The sequence below is a fragment of the Herpailurus yagouaroundi genome, unplaced genomic scaffold (genome assembly GCF_014898765.1).
Source record: "Herpailurus yagouaroundi ecotype Mexico unplaced genomic scaffold, PumYag 159, whole genome shotgun sequence".
Classification (NCBI taxonomy): Eukaryota; Metazoa; Chordata; class Mammalia; order Carnivora; family Felidae; genus Herpailurus; species Herpailurus yagouaroundi.
Window position 1 is genome coordinate 51,435,006 of NW_024412400.1, and position 16,243 is coordinate 51,451,248.

At 48.6% G+C, this 16,243-nt stretch overlaps 1 long non-coding RNA gene across 1 annotated transcript; it reads left to right on the forward strand.

Annotated features, from left to right (window-relative positions):
- Positions 1 to 14,179: 14,179 nt before the first annotated feature.
- LOC121033898 (uncharacterized) lies at positions 14,180 to 15,961 on the forward strand. Its single transcript, XR_005792183.1, has 3 exons — positions 14,180 to 14,293; positions 14,573 to 14,817; positions 15,851 to 15,961. It is a non-coding gene; the product is annotated as an uncharacterized LOC121033898 (long non-coding RNA).
- Positions 15,962 to 16,243: the final 282 nt, after the last annotated feature.

Genomic DNA, 16,243 nt, shown 5'->3' on the forward strand with positions numbered 1-16,243 from the left:
TGGGAAGGCAGGGAATGTGCGGTGGGGGTATACAGTATAAAACAGGGTCTATAAGAGATCCAGCCTAAATTTAGTTTCCCTGGTTACCTGAGCACCCAAGAACTGTGGCTGTTGGTGCATTAGGAACCCACCAAGAGAGTGGTGTGGTGCCTGACTCCAGAGTTGCCAAGGAATGACCACCTCAGTCTGACAAAGGCTGGTGTGCATCCCCTGTCCCTCCCCCAGAGAGTGTTCTCATCTGGTGAGTGGAGCTGGTACAGTCAGAGTCTAGGATAGGAGCTCATGCCTGGAGGAAATGGGATATTTATTCTGGAGACGAGTACCCTAATAGCATCTAGGGGAGAAGGGCATCCAGCTCCCCCCAAAGAGAGCTGTAGCAAAGCACAGATAAAAGCTCAAGGCCTGGGCCAAGAGTGCTGGGGCCCAGTCTGGGTGAAGGCCCCCAATGGAAAGGGAAGTATCAACCAGGAAGGGGCCAGACACCAGGTCATTGGAGTGGGCTAGAAGGGACGCCTGGGTTGGGGTGGTAACAAGGGGGCACAGACCCCTCCCTACTGGGTACCAGGATGGGGGGCAGAATGAAGAACTCAGGTTCAGGACCTTTAGGCTGGAGCACAGAGTGTAGGGTGGCCAGGTGTAGAAGCTTTGGGAACAAGTCAAGGGTTTTGTGTTAATCTCAGGTCTACTGACACTGGCTAAGGCGTCTCTCAGCTGTAGCCAAGGCTTGCTTGTTCTGTCATTTGTATAAGCACCACAGTGGTTTTAACCATGAGCCAAATAACACTGAAATAAATTATAGTTGTACTGGGAGGGCAGCTGAGGGAGGGGGACGGAATGGCAAGGAATCTCCAATAGTTTGTGCCTAAAGCCTAATTGCAATGGAAACCAAGTAGAAAGAGACCTAGGCCCCTAAGGAGGATAAAAGTATGTACAACAAACTGACCAGCACAGCATGCCCTCCTGTATGGATGCCAGGATCAGAACAACATGTCACGCTGCCACTTTGATCATGGGATTTGGATCAGAAAGAACATGGGATTTGGATTTCGGCCTGGGCTTGGCCCTGGTCTCTGCCACCTGTTGGCTGTATGACTTTGGGTAAGTTACCTGACCCTATGAGGCTTTGTTTCTTCATCTGTGTAGTGGGAGGGTGCAAGCGGGAGCCTGTGCTGGGATTCAGTTGTGCCTGGAAAGCCAGTGGGAAACCCCACAGGGACCAAGGAATCTGCTTCTCTTGCAGAGCTGCAAGGAGCCAAGTACAGTGAGCTCACCAAGTGGCAAAGTGTCCGTGTCGGAGAAAGGAGTACTTTTGAGAATGCTATGATAATAATGGCTGAACGTATCCTTGGCCCTACCCGTGCTGGATCCATGTCTGATTCCTGAACAGAGCTGTCACTGAAAGCTCACAGGATTATTTACTAAATACTCTACTGAGGGACAGGATCACTGTGATGAGACCCCCATAAACGAGTGTAACGGGAGAGAAAGGCATCATCTCCACAGGGCAGCTTTGCCAGAGTGAGACGGCAGAGCAGGGAGAGGGGCAGTGTCTGGCAGGCGGGCATTGCCTTCTTGGCGAGTTAAATACAAGACACCTCACCCAGGGACCCCCCAGACGCAGAGGGAGGTGTCTAGGTGACAGATGGTGGTAAGACACTAACGTGGATTATTAGTCTCGTCATGGCTTCATTTGCCCCACATGAGGTGAGAGAATCTTGGTTGAAAATAAAGATGTTCAAGCATGAGAAGTACACGGCAAGTACACAGTAAATGTCAGATTCCCCTCAGAAACCACCTAAGGAACCCGATGGGCCCCCTGGAGGACTGTTCGGGACATGCCCTGGTCTGTCTGGGGATTGAAACAGCATTACCGTGGCAAAGATTTTTAATCAAAAAGGAAACTAACACATATCTTTGAGCACTTGCAATGTGCCAGTGAGGCATACGTGCTAAGAGGGGTTTGAATTATCTTTGTCTCAGCACTTGACAGTTTACAAAATACGCTGAAAATGCATTTTATTCACATTAGTCTTCACAACGACCTAACAATGTAGGATCCCCATCTACAGATTTGAAGATGGAATTCCGGAGAAGTTAAGTAATTTAACCACTAAGGGATGCAACTGGGCTCTCTTTGGTGGGACGCTGAGCCCAAACAAATGAAAGAATGAGGCAAAAACTCAGCAAATACTGAAACCTGAAGTTCTGACCAAAAGAGCTAGAGAGAAAGACAGGTCTTAATGGCTGGACCTCCAGAAGGGGTCAGCTGGGACTGGAGCCGGATCTCACCGGAGGGTGGCTGGAGGGGGACAGGATGTAGACGAGGAGGCACCACACACGTGGGGGAGGGCATGCTCCCCCTCCTGCCCCTGGAGCCGTCCCGGCTTGTCACATTTCAGAGAATTTTTATGGCCTTTCAAAAGGAAATTGCTACTCTCATTCCCCCCGAAGTAACAACAAGGCTTTGCTCTTACTGTGGTGTCTGGACCATCCAGATCGCTTCTCCTGACTTCAGCGACTGCCTGTCTCAGGGTCTGTATCCCCATCATTTCTAATTCTTCTTGGAGAAGTATTTATGACGTTCTAAAAGTATGCAAAGCCACACACTGAAATGTGCCAATATTAGAACATTAGTTAACCAGAAATTATGCTCATTTCAAATTGCAGACGAAAACAGAGGATACAGGAAAAGGAATGAGCATTTATGGGCCAGACTCTGTGCTGGTACCTTTCACATTCATGATCCCTTTTACTATTCATTACAGTGTAATGTGGAAGATGATATCAATTCCACTTTGGCAGTTGAAGAAATGGACGTTCAGAGAGGTAAAGTAACGTGGCCGAAGTCATACAGCTACTAAGGGGCAAACCTAGGATTTGAATCCAGGTCTGACTTCAGAAGACTCTGGTTTCCAATATAGCATAATTTATCACTTGTGAAATTCAGGTGGCACTGAGAGTGACCGTACAATTTTTTATCCTATTTTTCTTTTATTAATTCAAGTTTACAAGCTGTGTAATTTCCAGATTACCAGCTTCAGAAAGTTCTTAAGTCATTGAAGTCCCCAGGATTCAAAGACGGTGCTCTATCAAAAATGGGGCCCACCTTGCACTGGGTAGAGGAGGAGGAGGAGATTGGCAGGTGATCCTGCCTCATTTCCTCAAACTCTGTTTAATACAAACGCCAAAGTTTGACATTTCCTGACCGCTTTACTTTCTTTGGCAACTTCAACTCTGACGAGAGAGTAAGAAATATGTCTCCCCTTGACAGGAACAAGGTGTGCAGTGAAGGACCTCAGGTGCTGTGCTGCATTTTGACAGTTCCTTAGAAGAAAGCACTCCTGCCTGTTCTATTCAATCCCAGTCCAGGTGAGTCACCACATTTTCAGTCAGGCAAGTATTTTAAGGAACGAGAAGTCTAAGCTGGAAGCAGAGAAAGGCGAGGGATGAATTATCACCAGTAGCTTTGATGATGATGTGTTGTCATGGTGCCACGAGACTCATTTCCAGTTAGGGTCCCAGTCACCGCTGCTTTGCTGGAATTTTTGACACGGGAGACTGGTGGCCACCCCGACACAGGCGTGAGACACGGGCAGGTGCACATGTATTTACCCAGAGCAGACCCCCACTCTAGAGGGCTCGCGTTGGTTATTTGGGCGTGGTTAAAAGGATGTGCTCACATGGATGGATCATCTTGCGGGGAGCCAGTATGACCACTTACCCCGCTCCTGTGACATTGCCCGAAGTTTTGGGGCAGAATCAGGGACTTCCTGACCCACCTCAGCATCTGCTCTCTGGTTTTCAGTATTTGAGTCTGCACGATGCCACCACTCGGAGTCTCCTGTGCTGGCACCTACACTGCAAAGCTCTGTGGTATCTATACTGAAGTGGACCAGGAGGCTACCTATGAGCAGAAATGTAGGTTCTGTCGTAGCCCTCTTGGATGAACCATCAGGATGCACTGTGTTCCTCACTCAGACTTCCCACTGGGTTGCTTCCCTGTCTCCTGCTCCTCTTTCTTCTGCCCTGACCTGGGGACTCCAGGAGGGTGGGGTGGGGATGGCGAGTAACCTTGCTATCTAGCTTTTCCTGAATCCCCTTAAACTTTCACATGAATGTGAAAAACAAGCAAGTTCATGGGGCGCCTGGGTGGCTCAGTCGGTTGAGTGTATGGCTCCTCATTTCGGCTCAGGCATGATCCCAGGCTCTTGAGATTGAGCCCCGTGTCAGGCTCTGTGCTGAGTGTGGAGCCTGCTTGGGATTCTCTCTCTCTCTCTCTCTCTCTCTCTCTCTCTCTCTCTGTCCCTCCTCCATGTTCTCTCTTTCAAAATAAATAAATAAACATTAAAAACAAACAACAACAACAAAAAGAAACAAGCAAGCTCCATACCTGGGCCCCGCAGCCCCCTCCCCCAGATTCTGAGTCAGGGGCCTGGGGTAGACTTATTTTTATTAAGGGCCCAAATGATTCAATTGCAGGTGATCCTGGGCCACACTGAAAAACACTGGGGCAGGAATAAGCCAGCAAATGTATGGGATACATCTGGTGTGAATGGTAATTCATCTAGTTTCTTAAACTAGTATTATGGGCTAAATTGTGACCCCCACCCCCGAATTTATACATTGAAGTCCTCACCCCCAATACCTCAGAATGTGACCGCATTTGGAGATAGGGCCTTCAAGGAGGCATTTAAATGAAAATAAGGTCATTGGGGTGGACCCTGATCCAATATGACTGGTGACCTTATAGGGAGAGAAGATTAGGACACGCACACCAAGGAAAGAGAATGTGAAGACACAGTAAGTAGACAGCCATCTGCAAACCAAGGAGAGGAGACCTCAGGATTTAGGAATTTAAGAAAGATAATACAGTGCACGTGTTATGGCTGCATAACATCCTGTAGCATCTACAACAGTATCCTGCAATCAAACATGCTAATGTGTCTGTAGTGAGATGTGTATGTTGCATAAATAAAGCCTATAAGTAGCCATGTATCATCTTAAGACAGATTTTTGTGCCAAATGAATCTGTTTCAGGTCAAGTTTTGCTGCCAAATGAGTTATAAATACCATCTTTGGTATTCAGAGCGTTTAGGGCTTTGAAATGGTGGACCTTTAGTATCCCTGCCTTACAGATGAAGAAACCGAGACACAAGGAGATAAAACACCTTATCCGCTTTTATTAACCCATGGGAGGTGGGACTAGGCTACCGACCCAGGCAGCCTGGCTTCAGAGTCCGTGCCCTTCATGTCCACCTGGCGGCACCCTTCGGTACCGCCTGCCTGCCAGCGCCGGATCTGCCGCAGAATTTCACACCAAGCTGGCGGCCTTGCTGTGAGGACTAGAGAGTGCAGGTAGAGTTCTGTGATGGGTTGAATTGTCTTTCTCCCCCCAAATTCATAGGTTGAAGTCCTAACCCTAGTACCTCAGAATTTAACCTTATATGGAGACAGGGTCTTTGCAGATATAATTAGTTGAATTACAATGAGGCTATTAAGATGGGCCCTAATTCAATATGGCTGGTGTCCTTTTTTAAAAAAGAAATTTGGGGGCACCTGGGTGGCTCAGTCCATTGAGCATCTGACTCTTGATTTTGGCTCGGGTTGTGATCCCAGGGCCATGAGATTGAGCCCCGCGTCTAGGCTCTGCACTGAGCATGGAGCCTGCTTGGGATTCTCCTCTCTCTCTCTCTCTCTCTCTCTCTCTCTCTCTCTCCTTGTGCCCCTCTCCCCAGCTCATGTGCTCTCTCTCTTTCTCTGAAAAAAAAAATTAAAAAAAGAATTTGGACACAGAAACAGAGGTGCACTCTGGCAGAATGCCATGTAAATATGAACGCAGAGATGAGGGTGATCTTTCCACAGGCCAAGGAATGCCCAAGATTGCCAGCAACACGCCAGAGGCTAGGAGCGTGGAACAGTCACGCTGAGCCTTTGGAAGGAAGCTACCCTGGCGATACCTTGATTTTAAACTTGTAGCCTCCAGAATGTGAGACAGATTTCTGTTCGAGCCCCCCAGTTTGTAGTGCTTTGTTACAGCTGCCTTAGCAAACTAACATAATTTCTTCATGCAGGTCCCAGAGTTCAAGTGGGAGACTAATAAATGGTAGCTAACCAACTTTCTACCTTTGTCATGGAGGCTGCAGAAAATAAAGAAGGTGCATTTGGGGCGCCTGGGTGGCGCAGTCGGTTAAGCGTCCGACTTCAGCCAGGTCACGATCTCGCGGTCCGTGAGTTCGAGCCCCGCGTCAGGCTCTGGGCTGATGGCTCGGAGCCTGGAGCCTGTTTCCGATTCTGTGTCTCCCTCTCTCTCTGCCCCTCCCCCGTTCATGCTCTGTCTCTCTCTGTCCCAAAAAAAAATAAATAAACGTTGAAAAAAAAAGAAGGTGCATTAGATGATTTCTAAGGCCACTTACAAGTTGCAGGTCTAATTTTCTTTCTTTCTTTCTTTCTTTCTTTCTTTCTTTCTTTCTTTCTTTCATATTTATTTTTATGTTGGGGAGGGGCAGAGAGAGAGGGAGACACAGAATCCGAAGCAGGCTTCAGCCTCTGAGCACAGAGCCCGATGCGGAGCTTGAACTCACGAACCATGAGATCATGACCTGAGCCAAAGTCAGACGCTTAACCAACTGAGCCGCCCAGGCGCCCCTAATTTCCTGTTTCTAACAGGAGGATAGCCCAGCTCCACTTATCACTTGCACCAATCAATCATCTGGCTCTTACAGCATTTCTTTGCTGGTTAAAAGATGGGCTAATGTAAAGGGGGTCTTAAAAAGCAAAACAAAACAAAGCAAAGAATGTTTTTTCCTCTGATGTGGGTTATGCCCATGTACATTAAAATTGAAACCAGGTGGGCCTTCATTTCCCTTCTGACGTTCCCGCTTATATCATGAACTCAGTCAGACGTGGGTTTTTCTGAATCCCTTTCACTTGTGTCTTCAGAACTGCCAAGTCTAACCCACAATATGTGTCTGGGTACAAATTCTGCAGAGGAAAGCAGAAATCTAAGAGGTTGTTTTCTGTAAGTTAAGAGTGTATTGCTGGAGTCCTGTGTTGGCCTAGAGATTTGGGTTCTTCATATCAAAATTTGTCCCCTCATCACCATTTTACTAAGCAGATAAAAACCGCCCTAAGAAAGTCTAAAAGGCTGATGAATGTTTTTTCTGTTCATAGAACAAGGTATGGTTGGCCCAGTGTAGAGAAGGCAGTGAAAATGCTAACATGTGTTCCTCAGGCTTTAGGGATAGGATCCCCCATTGTAGAGCTGGTTTGGATCTCTAGGCCTCTGCCTTTAAGATTCTACATGTCAGGGGGTGCCTGGGTGGCTCAGTCGGCTAAGCATCTGACTTCAGCACAGATCGTGCTCTCATGGTTCATGAGTTTGAGCCCCATGTTGGGCTCTATGCTGACAGCTCGGAGCCTGAAGCCTGCTTCAAATTCTGTGTGTGTGTGTGTGTGTGTGTGTCTCTCTCTCTCTCTCTGCCCCTCCCCTGCTCTCTCTCTGTCTCTGTCTCTCGCTCAAGAATAAATAAACATAAAAAAAAAAGATTCTATATGTTGGGGAACCTGGGTAGCTCAGTAGGTTGAGCATCCGACTCTTGATTTCATCTCAGGTCATGATCCCAGGGTTATGGGATCAAGCCCTGCAGCAGGCTCTATGCTCAGCATAGAGCCTGCCTTGAGATTCTCTTTCTCTCCCTCGGCCCCTCCCCTGCTTGTGCAGGTACTCACTTTCTCTCTTTCTTAAAAAAAAAAAAAAAAAAAAAAAAAGATTCTACATGTCAATTTCAGAAAAAAATTATTTGCTGTAGGCAGAGTGTGGCCCCCAACACCCGACATCCATTTGCAGCTGTTCTTCTCTGACTCCCTGTCATCCCTCAGCCTGTGTCCAGCAGGCCGCTTCCAACGGCCTTCCTCACCAAGCCAAGGGCCCTCTCTCATCCCCCTGAAGCCCCTGCCTGTTCCAGGGCCGGAGTGGTGTTGGCATTTGCATAAGGTTTTTCATCTTTGCCCCTTGTTCCTGGTTATCCTTCCACCAATTTTAAGAGAAGTATGTCTTTTCCTAGCGTGGGTGCAGCCCCGGTGGAATTCTGTTGGGAGGCAAAAATGGTTGCAGGGTGGGCGGTGTCACTTTGGAGATTTCATGGTTGGTGATTCTATCCGATGTCATTATGAGAAATTTAATTAAACCAGAGTAAATGCCTGATAGATGGAGCTGCTCAAGAGTAGAGACCACACTTTGTTCATTTTTGAATCTTCAGTGCCTTGCTCAGCGCTTGGCACATAGTAGGTGCTCAATCAATTCTTTGTTGGAGGTGCCTGGGTGGTTCAGTTGGTTAAGCGCCTGAGCTCAGCTCAGGTCATGATCTCACGGTCTGGGAGTTCGAGCCCCGCATTGGGCCCTGTGCTGACAGCTCAGAGCCTGGAGCCTGCTTCAGATCCTGTGTCTCCCTCTCTCTTTGCCCCTTCCCTGCTCACTCTCTCTCCCTCTCTATCAAAAGTAAATAAATAATCATTTTTTAAAAGTATTTGTTGGGGCGCCTGGGTGGCGCAGTCGGTTAACCGTCCGACTTCAGCCAGGTCACAATCTCGCGGTCTGTGAGTTCGAGCCCCGCGTCAGGCTCTGGGCTGATGGCTCGGAGCCTGGAGCCTGTTTCCGATTCTGTGTCTCCCTCTCTCTCTGCCCCTCCCCCGTTCATGCTCTGTCTCTCTCTGTCCCAAAAATAAATAAACGTTGAAAAAAAAAAAAAAAGTATTTGTTGAGTGAATGAGTCTTTATTTTCTTTCTTTATGAGAAAGGTGTCTGACAGGTATTAAGTCCAAGGATCACTGCCACAAACAAGTTTGGAGAACGTTTCTGCTTCATCATAGCTCTCATGGGTCCTGTCCAACAAAAGAGTGCTGAGGCCAAGAGGCAGAGATAGAGGTCCAGGTCTGGCCCTGCCATTGTCCAAGAGACTCTAGGATCTTCAGCCTCCCTGTGCCTCAGTATCCTCCACTGAAACACAGAGGTGGTAATATCTGCTCTGCCTACCTCACCGGATCCTTATGAGAACATGGCAAGAGAATGGATATGAAAGTTCTCTGAAAATTTCTAAGAACACGCCAAGGATATTATTTTTATTATCATTTCTATTATTAAGGTATTTGCAGAGTTGCGCTGCTCATAATTACTTTCGATTTCTTCGATTTCCTTTCTACATGCTCATGCTCAAGAATCAAAGTCGGAATTACCTCCCACCCCAGATAAAGAAATATCCATCTTGGTAGTCCAGGTGCTGCCAAGGGCCAGCCTCCTCGGAGCTCAATCGTCTCATTGGTCAGCAAACGTTTCTGCATCACAGGTGGCGAATGGCAAATTAAGTCACAGAAGACTAGCTGACATATAGTTGCCCCCTGATGCAATTCCTATGCCTGAAACCACCGGAAACAGAAATAGTAGGGCCTTCTCCCTGGAGGACTATGCTCCTTGACATTATCCCTAACCCATCCAGGCAGCCCTTGTTCCCATTCCGTCTAGAATACACCAGTGGGGAGGCGACTGGTGGGAAGCAGGTAGCCAGTGGCGCCGAGCCCAGGCAGAAGCCCTAGCCTCTGGACTTGCAGGCCAGTGCTTCCCCCATTCACTCTGTCTCTCGATGAATGGAGGTCCTGGTAGTTGGTGCTGTTCCTCCTCTTGTTTCCTGTTGCTAAGGTAACTGGGTGAATATGAAACGGAGACAGCCCACGTGGTCTTGCTGCCTCTACCTACCTTGCTATCTCAGCCAGAGAGCCACGGTCAGGCTGGTGGATTTGGGCCGAGTGTGTGTTTTAGGGGCAGGAAACCCCCTGAGGAGAAACACCTGAACTGTGTGGCAGTGACTATTCTCCGGACATTCTTCGTAGGCAGACGAGGTGTTGAAGCCAGGGAGTGGCAGAGGATAGAGAGTGAGGAATTGAAATGACTGGAGTGTGCCGGTTGTCAGATGTGACAAGGCTGAACTCATCTGAGGCCAGGCTTCTAGCTGCCTGTCCTTCGTTACTGAAGGAGAGAGGGGACGGCCACTAACCCTCACCTCTGAAGTTTGTACCTCTAACTTTCCCGCTTTCTCCCAAGAGGGGTCCTTCCAAGCTTTCAGACAAGGGTCTTTCTTAAGGAGCAACATGGTAAAGTTGATAAGGGCAAGGCCATCTGAGAACCAGGCAGCTCTCAGCACTGGGCCACAGAACTGGGAGTCACACGAGAGGAGGTGCAAGGCAGATCATCCAACGGACGTCCCTCCAACTTCAAGGCTCAACTCAATGATGACCTTCTCCAAAAGTCTCTTCAATCCACCTGGAGGGGTAATAACACTGTCCTTCTCTCTATTCTCCTGGCATTTCCATCTGCACCTCCCTGTGCACTTAGCACCCGTTCACCATATACTCACCCTTTGAATGACTTTTATTGTACACATGGCAATATATGTTTTTTGAAGGAAAAATCAGAAATGCAGATACCCACAATGAAGAAATTAAAACCACTCTTAAATCTGCCACCTGGAGGTAATCACTGCCGATGTTTGGGGTGGTAGCACTAGTCAAGCTCATGGCTGGTTTTCTGCTTGTGTTCAGCTATTCAAGGGCCAAGTCCACACCTCACGCCTTTTCTATGTACCCTCATAGCCCCCATAGTGCTTCCCATTGGACAGTGGGTGAATAAACAAATAGATGAGTGGACAGAAAAGGAGGGAGAAAAGGTTCTCCTACTCAAAAGTTGCCCCATCAAAGGAACCAAAAAGGGAAGAGAAGGCCACATGCAGCCCACCTCCCTTCCCCTCCCCTCAGGTCCCATCAGAGCAGAATCGACGCCAGGAGATGAGCGGTGCACAGAGAATGGGCTGGACCTGAACAATGATCATTACTGGAAAGATAGAGATCCCTGCCGTGTGACTTCGAATTGTCGGCCATGGCTTAAGGGGAAAGAGGATTCATGGAAATAGCCAAGTCAAGGTCACCACATGTGTGCAGTATTATAGGCTCAGCAAGCAATCTGGCAAATTCAAAGCCTCTTGCAAATGACTTCCAAGAAATCTGCTTTTAGCAGTGTCATTGACATGGGAGTACATCCCCATGACTTGCCCCTCACTGGGTTGAAGATTATCATTGATTTATCTGGAGCAGAAACAGCAGGATTCCACATCACCTCTTGGAAGGCAGCCGGGGCAAGAGCAGGGAATTAACAAATCTTTATTATTAATTCCAATACCACAACACCCCATGGGTCCTGCAGCAAATCACAGGCTCTCTTAACAAGAGTTCCTCTGTGTTTAAGTGGAGCTGTTTTTGTTTTTTTTTTAATGGGACATATCCTCATTCTTAACTATAAAGACAACCTCAAAATATTCATGAATCACGCACAAGTCCAGAATATGCCAGGTGCTGCAGAAGATGCAAAATAAGTAGAATATCCCTATATTTCATTCATTCAAACATCAGACATTTATTGAGACCCTTTTATGTGCCAAACACTGTGCAAGACACTGGATTTTATAGCACATTACAGTTATTATCCTGTTTTAAAAGTGAAGAGATGAGCCTCAGGGAGGTTATACAACTTACCCAAATTGCCCACAGCCACACAGTCTGGAAGGCATTTGGGTCTAGGATAAAGGGAAAGAATCTGATGCTTTATTATTTTTATTATCAGTTAAGTGCCATTTATGTAGCCTTAGAAATGTTAAGCCAACATTTGTGTGAGCTTCCCTTTCACTAACCCAGGACCAGCTGTAGTTGATGTGAGGGGAGTAGGAAGAGGGTTGGGCTCACTCATGCCCCCTACGAGTCAGCCTCTGGGAGAGGCTGATATGTGCAAAACCAAATGCCAACCGTTCCTTGCTCTGTATTTGCTCTCGGTAGTCTGTCGGTGCCTGCCCTCCACACGGTGCCCAGAGACGGTCCTGGTGCAGGGGTGATCACAAGCCCACAACCAACATGAGCAGGAGGAGAGGAAGTTTTGGTCCCAGCAGTGTTTTGCTTCTGACCTCACTGCTTTTTTCCTCAACTCGAAAGCAACACTTGGGTGCTGAGGGAAAGGAGGCTGAACTTGGAGTTTCAGACCCAAGGGTTCAAACCCCAGCCCGACCTCTTGCAAGTTGTGTGAGCTTAGGCAAGCCTCACGGAGGCTTCATCTTCTCCCCACCAAGCGGAGGCAGTACCTCCCCTGCAGAGAAATTCAACTAGGTAACACAAGTACAGTGTTGTTCAATCAGTAGTAATCATTTACTATTGTCCAAACTAAATTCCACCCAAAAAGCAGAGTCGTGATTTTTTTTTTTAAACCATGAACTAACAAGTATTTATTAAAGATCTATTTTAAGCAGGAAGATTTAGAGAAACCCTGCCCACCCTCTTCAGGAGTGAGGGACCTAGGCAGGGAGTAAATAAAACCAATGCATGGTAGGGCGCCTGGGTGGCTCAGTCGAATAAGTGTCCACTCTTGATTTTGGCTCAGGTCACGATCTCACAGATCATGATATCGAGCCTCATGTTGGGCTCTGCACAGAGCATAGAGTCTGTTTGGGATTTTCTCTATCCCTTTCTGTCTCTGCCCACCGCCCCTGCCTCCTACTCATGCTCTCTCTCTCTCTCTCTCTCTCTCACTCTCTAAAAAATAAACTTTAGAAAAATACAATAAAACCATGGCAATGAGCAACTTCCAATGACTCAAGCATCCGAGATACTGGAGGTGAGACACAATTCTCCAGCTTTGGAGATATTGTGCAGTTTTGGAGATAAAGGCTGTGAGTGTGGGCAGATGAAGGCCGCTAGGAGACCCCCCAGCTGAGACCCCCTAAGGCTATATCACAGGTCCTTTTTCGTAGGCTTTGTTCCCACCCCTGTTCCTTTCTCCCCCTGCCCTAGAGTTTGCTGTTTTGTTCATGCAGGTATTTTCCTTCCTGAGGCCACCAAGGATTCGGAGCATCCACAGGTTATCTGTCCCAGTTCCCGGCTGGCTCCTCACCAGGCTCTGACCTCACCTCGGCGTCAGTCTTATCAGGTGTGGACAGAACTGTCTCCCCGCTCCGGGAGTTCTGAGCCCTGGATCCCCTCCACACCCAGGCAGAGGAGGGCCGGGCACCTTGGAGACTGAACGCTGCCGTCACCTGCCAAATCCGGAGCAGCCACAGAGGTCTGCAAACGCAGCCACGAGGCGCAGAAGCAGGAAGGAAAGGGAAGGTTTACCAAGTATTGACAAGGAACAGAGCAGATGCTGAGTTCTGCCAAACAGGAGAGAAGGGAGGAGAGTGACAGTAAAAGCCAGCCACCCCCCCCCACTTCAGTCCTCATGGGGATCCCGGCAAAGGGCAGCAAGGTCACAGTGGGGCTCCAGTCTCCTCCAGAACGTGCTTCCTCCCAGGGGCAGGGAGATCCAGCCCAGCCCCGTCTTCTGAGAAGCCGGCCTTGGGATGAGTGAAAGGAAAGGGAGGAAGACGGCTGGGCACCAGGGAGCGGGCGTGTGCCCTTGGCTCCTGAGCCGCCAGGCACGGTACCAGCGGTTGGTGCCAACTCCTATTCCACAGTCACCAAGGACACTTCCTGGTGACCGCAACTCTGGTTTGTTTAGCTTCGTGAGGTTGAGTGCTCCTTGGTGTTAATGGCCTGGGGGTGAAGTGGGGAATGGGATATTTCATTGGAATTCGTTACACACAGGCTCCTTTGTCCTGCTGCTCCAGACGCTTGTTTGTTTGCACCGAGACTCTTGCCTTTGTTGGACTGGTTAGTGTCTGTCAGTAAATGATAACTTATCTGAACTGTCCACAGAATCATAGTTGTGCATAGTTCTCAGCAGCTCCACGCATCAGCGTTTTCACATTCTAGGGCCTGGAATGGAGCGGGGGTGGGGGGGGGGCGGTCAGAGCACCCCCAGTCCTCGCCTGGTCCCATCCTGGGGTGGGAGAGGTCCGGGTGAGCAGGAACTGGCCGCGTTGCCCTTGTCAGCAAGAGGAACAAGTAGGGACACTGGGAATCTGCAGCTGGACAACTGTGCCCGAGAGAAGAGGGGAGGCCCGAGGAACAGAAAGCAAGTCCTTCCCCACAGGTTATACTCCACGAGCAGGCCCGTCGCAATTACACCCTGCAAGCCGCAGCCAGGAAGTCCTCCTGCAGAAATGCTCACAGGCGTGCTGATGATGGACTGCGAGGTTGTTCGTTGCGAGCGTTGCTGGAAACGGCCGAAGTCTGGAAACAATCTAAACGCTATCAATAAAGGCCTGATTAAATAATTTATGGTCTGTGCATCCGATGGCACACTCTGAAGAAAGCTTCTCGTACACTGGTAGGGAACGATCTCCCGAATACCTTGTTATGTCAAACAGCTACAACTAGGTTAGGAACCGCGTGTTATCGTTTGTTTAAAAAGGGACAAGAGGGGAAGGGAGGAGAATATATATTTCCACAGAGACTGTCTTTGGAAAGATTCACAAGCCGGTGATATTGTATTCCCCTGGGCAGGAGCGCACTGGGTGGGTGTGGGAGCTGGGAAGGTATCAGTTGACCTGTGCTGTATACCGACCCAGCCCAAACTTAGTAGCTTAAAACAACCATTTTATTCCAGGTTGCATTCCTGTGGTTTTGACTGGTAGTGGCTGGGGAGGCTTCACATGGCAATGCCCGAACCCCCAGAAGAAAGAGAGCAACCCATTGCAAACACTTTCCAGCCTTTACTTGCATGATGTTTGCTGAAGTCCCTTTGGCCAAAGCACCTCACACAACCAAGCCCAAATTCAAGGGGGAGAAACAAACTCCATGTCTTCGAGTACAGTGGACATCAGTTTTAATCTACCACATGGAGGAGCAGAGGTGAGGAGGGAGGGAGGGGCGTTTCTCTTTTAACCCTTTATACTTTTGGAATTTGAGTCGTGTCAATATTACCTCTTCAAAAAGAAATAAAATTATATTGATTTATTTGGTTTTTATGAGAGACAGAGAGAACGTGTGTGCACAAGCAGGGGAGAGGGGCAGAGGGAGAGGCAAACAGACAGACAGACAGAGAGGGAGAATCTTAAGCAGGCTCCATGCTCAGCACAGAGCCCGACATGGGGCTTGATCCCAGAACCCTGGGATCATGACCTGAGCCGAAATCAAGAGTCGGACACTCTCAACCAACTGAGCCACCCAGGTTCCCCAAGAAATATGATGATTTTGAAAATTAAAATAGATTCCCTGAATTTAACTTTGGAATAATCCAGTTGCTGGAAGAAACACGGAGAGGGACATGTGAGGTGGAGATATAGGTGAAACAAGATGGCTGGGTCATGAATGTGGGAGACTCACAATACTACCGTATGAATTTAAAATTGCCTACAACAGGGCGCCTGGGTGGCGCAGTCGGTTAAGCGTCCGACTTCAGCCAGGTCACGATCTCGCGGTCCTTGAGTTCGAGCCCCGCGTCAGGCTCTGGGCTGATGGCTCAGAGCCTGGAGCCTGTTTCCGATTCTGTGTCTCCCTCTCTCTCTGCCCCTCCCCCATTCATGCTCTGTCTCTCTCTGTCCCAAAAATAAATAAACGTTGAAAAAAAAATTAAAAAAAAAAAAATTGCCTACAACAGTTCATGATCTCACAGCTTGTGGGTTCGAGCCCCGCGTCGGGCTCTGGGCTGACAGCACGGAGCCTGGAGCCTGCTTTAGATTCTGTGTCTCCCTCTCTCTCTCTGCCCCTGCCCCGCTCTCTGTCTGCCTCTCTCTCAAAAATAAATTAACATTAAAAAATTTTTAAAGGATTTCTTACAACAGAAATTTGGAAAAGTAAAAACGACTAACCAGAAGCTCAACCTCGTTGAGGGTCACTGACGTGGCAGGTGCACTGCCCGCATCATCCCCTTTTGCTTTCCCAGCCACCCTGGAGGTGGGCACGGTTGGGCCCTGGAAGTAGCCTTCTTGAGGTTGCTGATACCAGAGGGTCAGCTGCAGAGTGGGGCCGCAGGCAGCTCCGAGCAGGGATGCTGGACCTGGAGGAATTGCCGGAGAGCCGGGAAGAAAGGACACCTGAGGAGCTGCCTCCACAGCGTGGGTGCGACTAGCAGGCGAAAAACCCAAGGACAGTGTGGTATTGGCGGTGACAGGGGAGGTGCAAAACACTTGACGGTTTCAAACACACACACAGAGATTGTGAGGGCGGGGAATAAGAAGGGTGCCTTTCCAAAGATTCCAGACAAAAGTTCTAGTGCTTATGGGCACGTCTGAAGGAAAAGAACTCAGTGAGAGAGAGTTTCTCGCCTCTTCTTTAT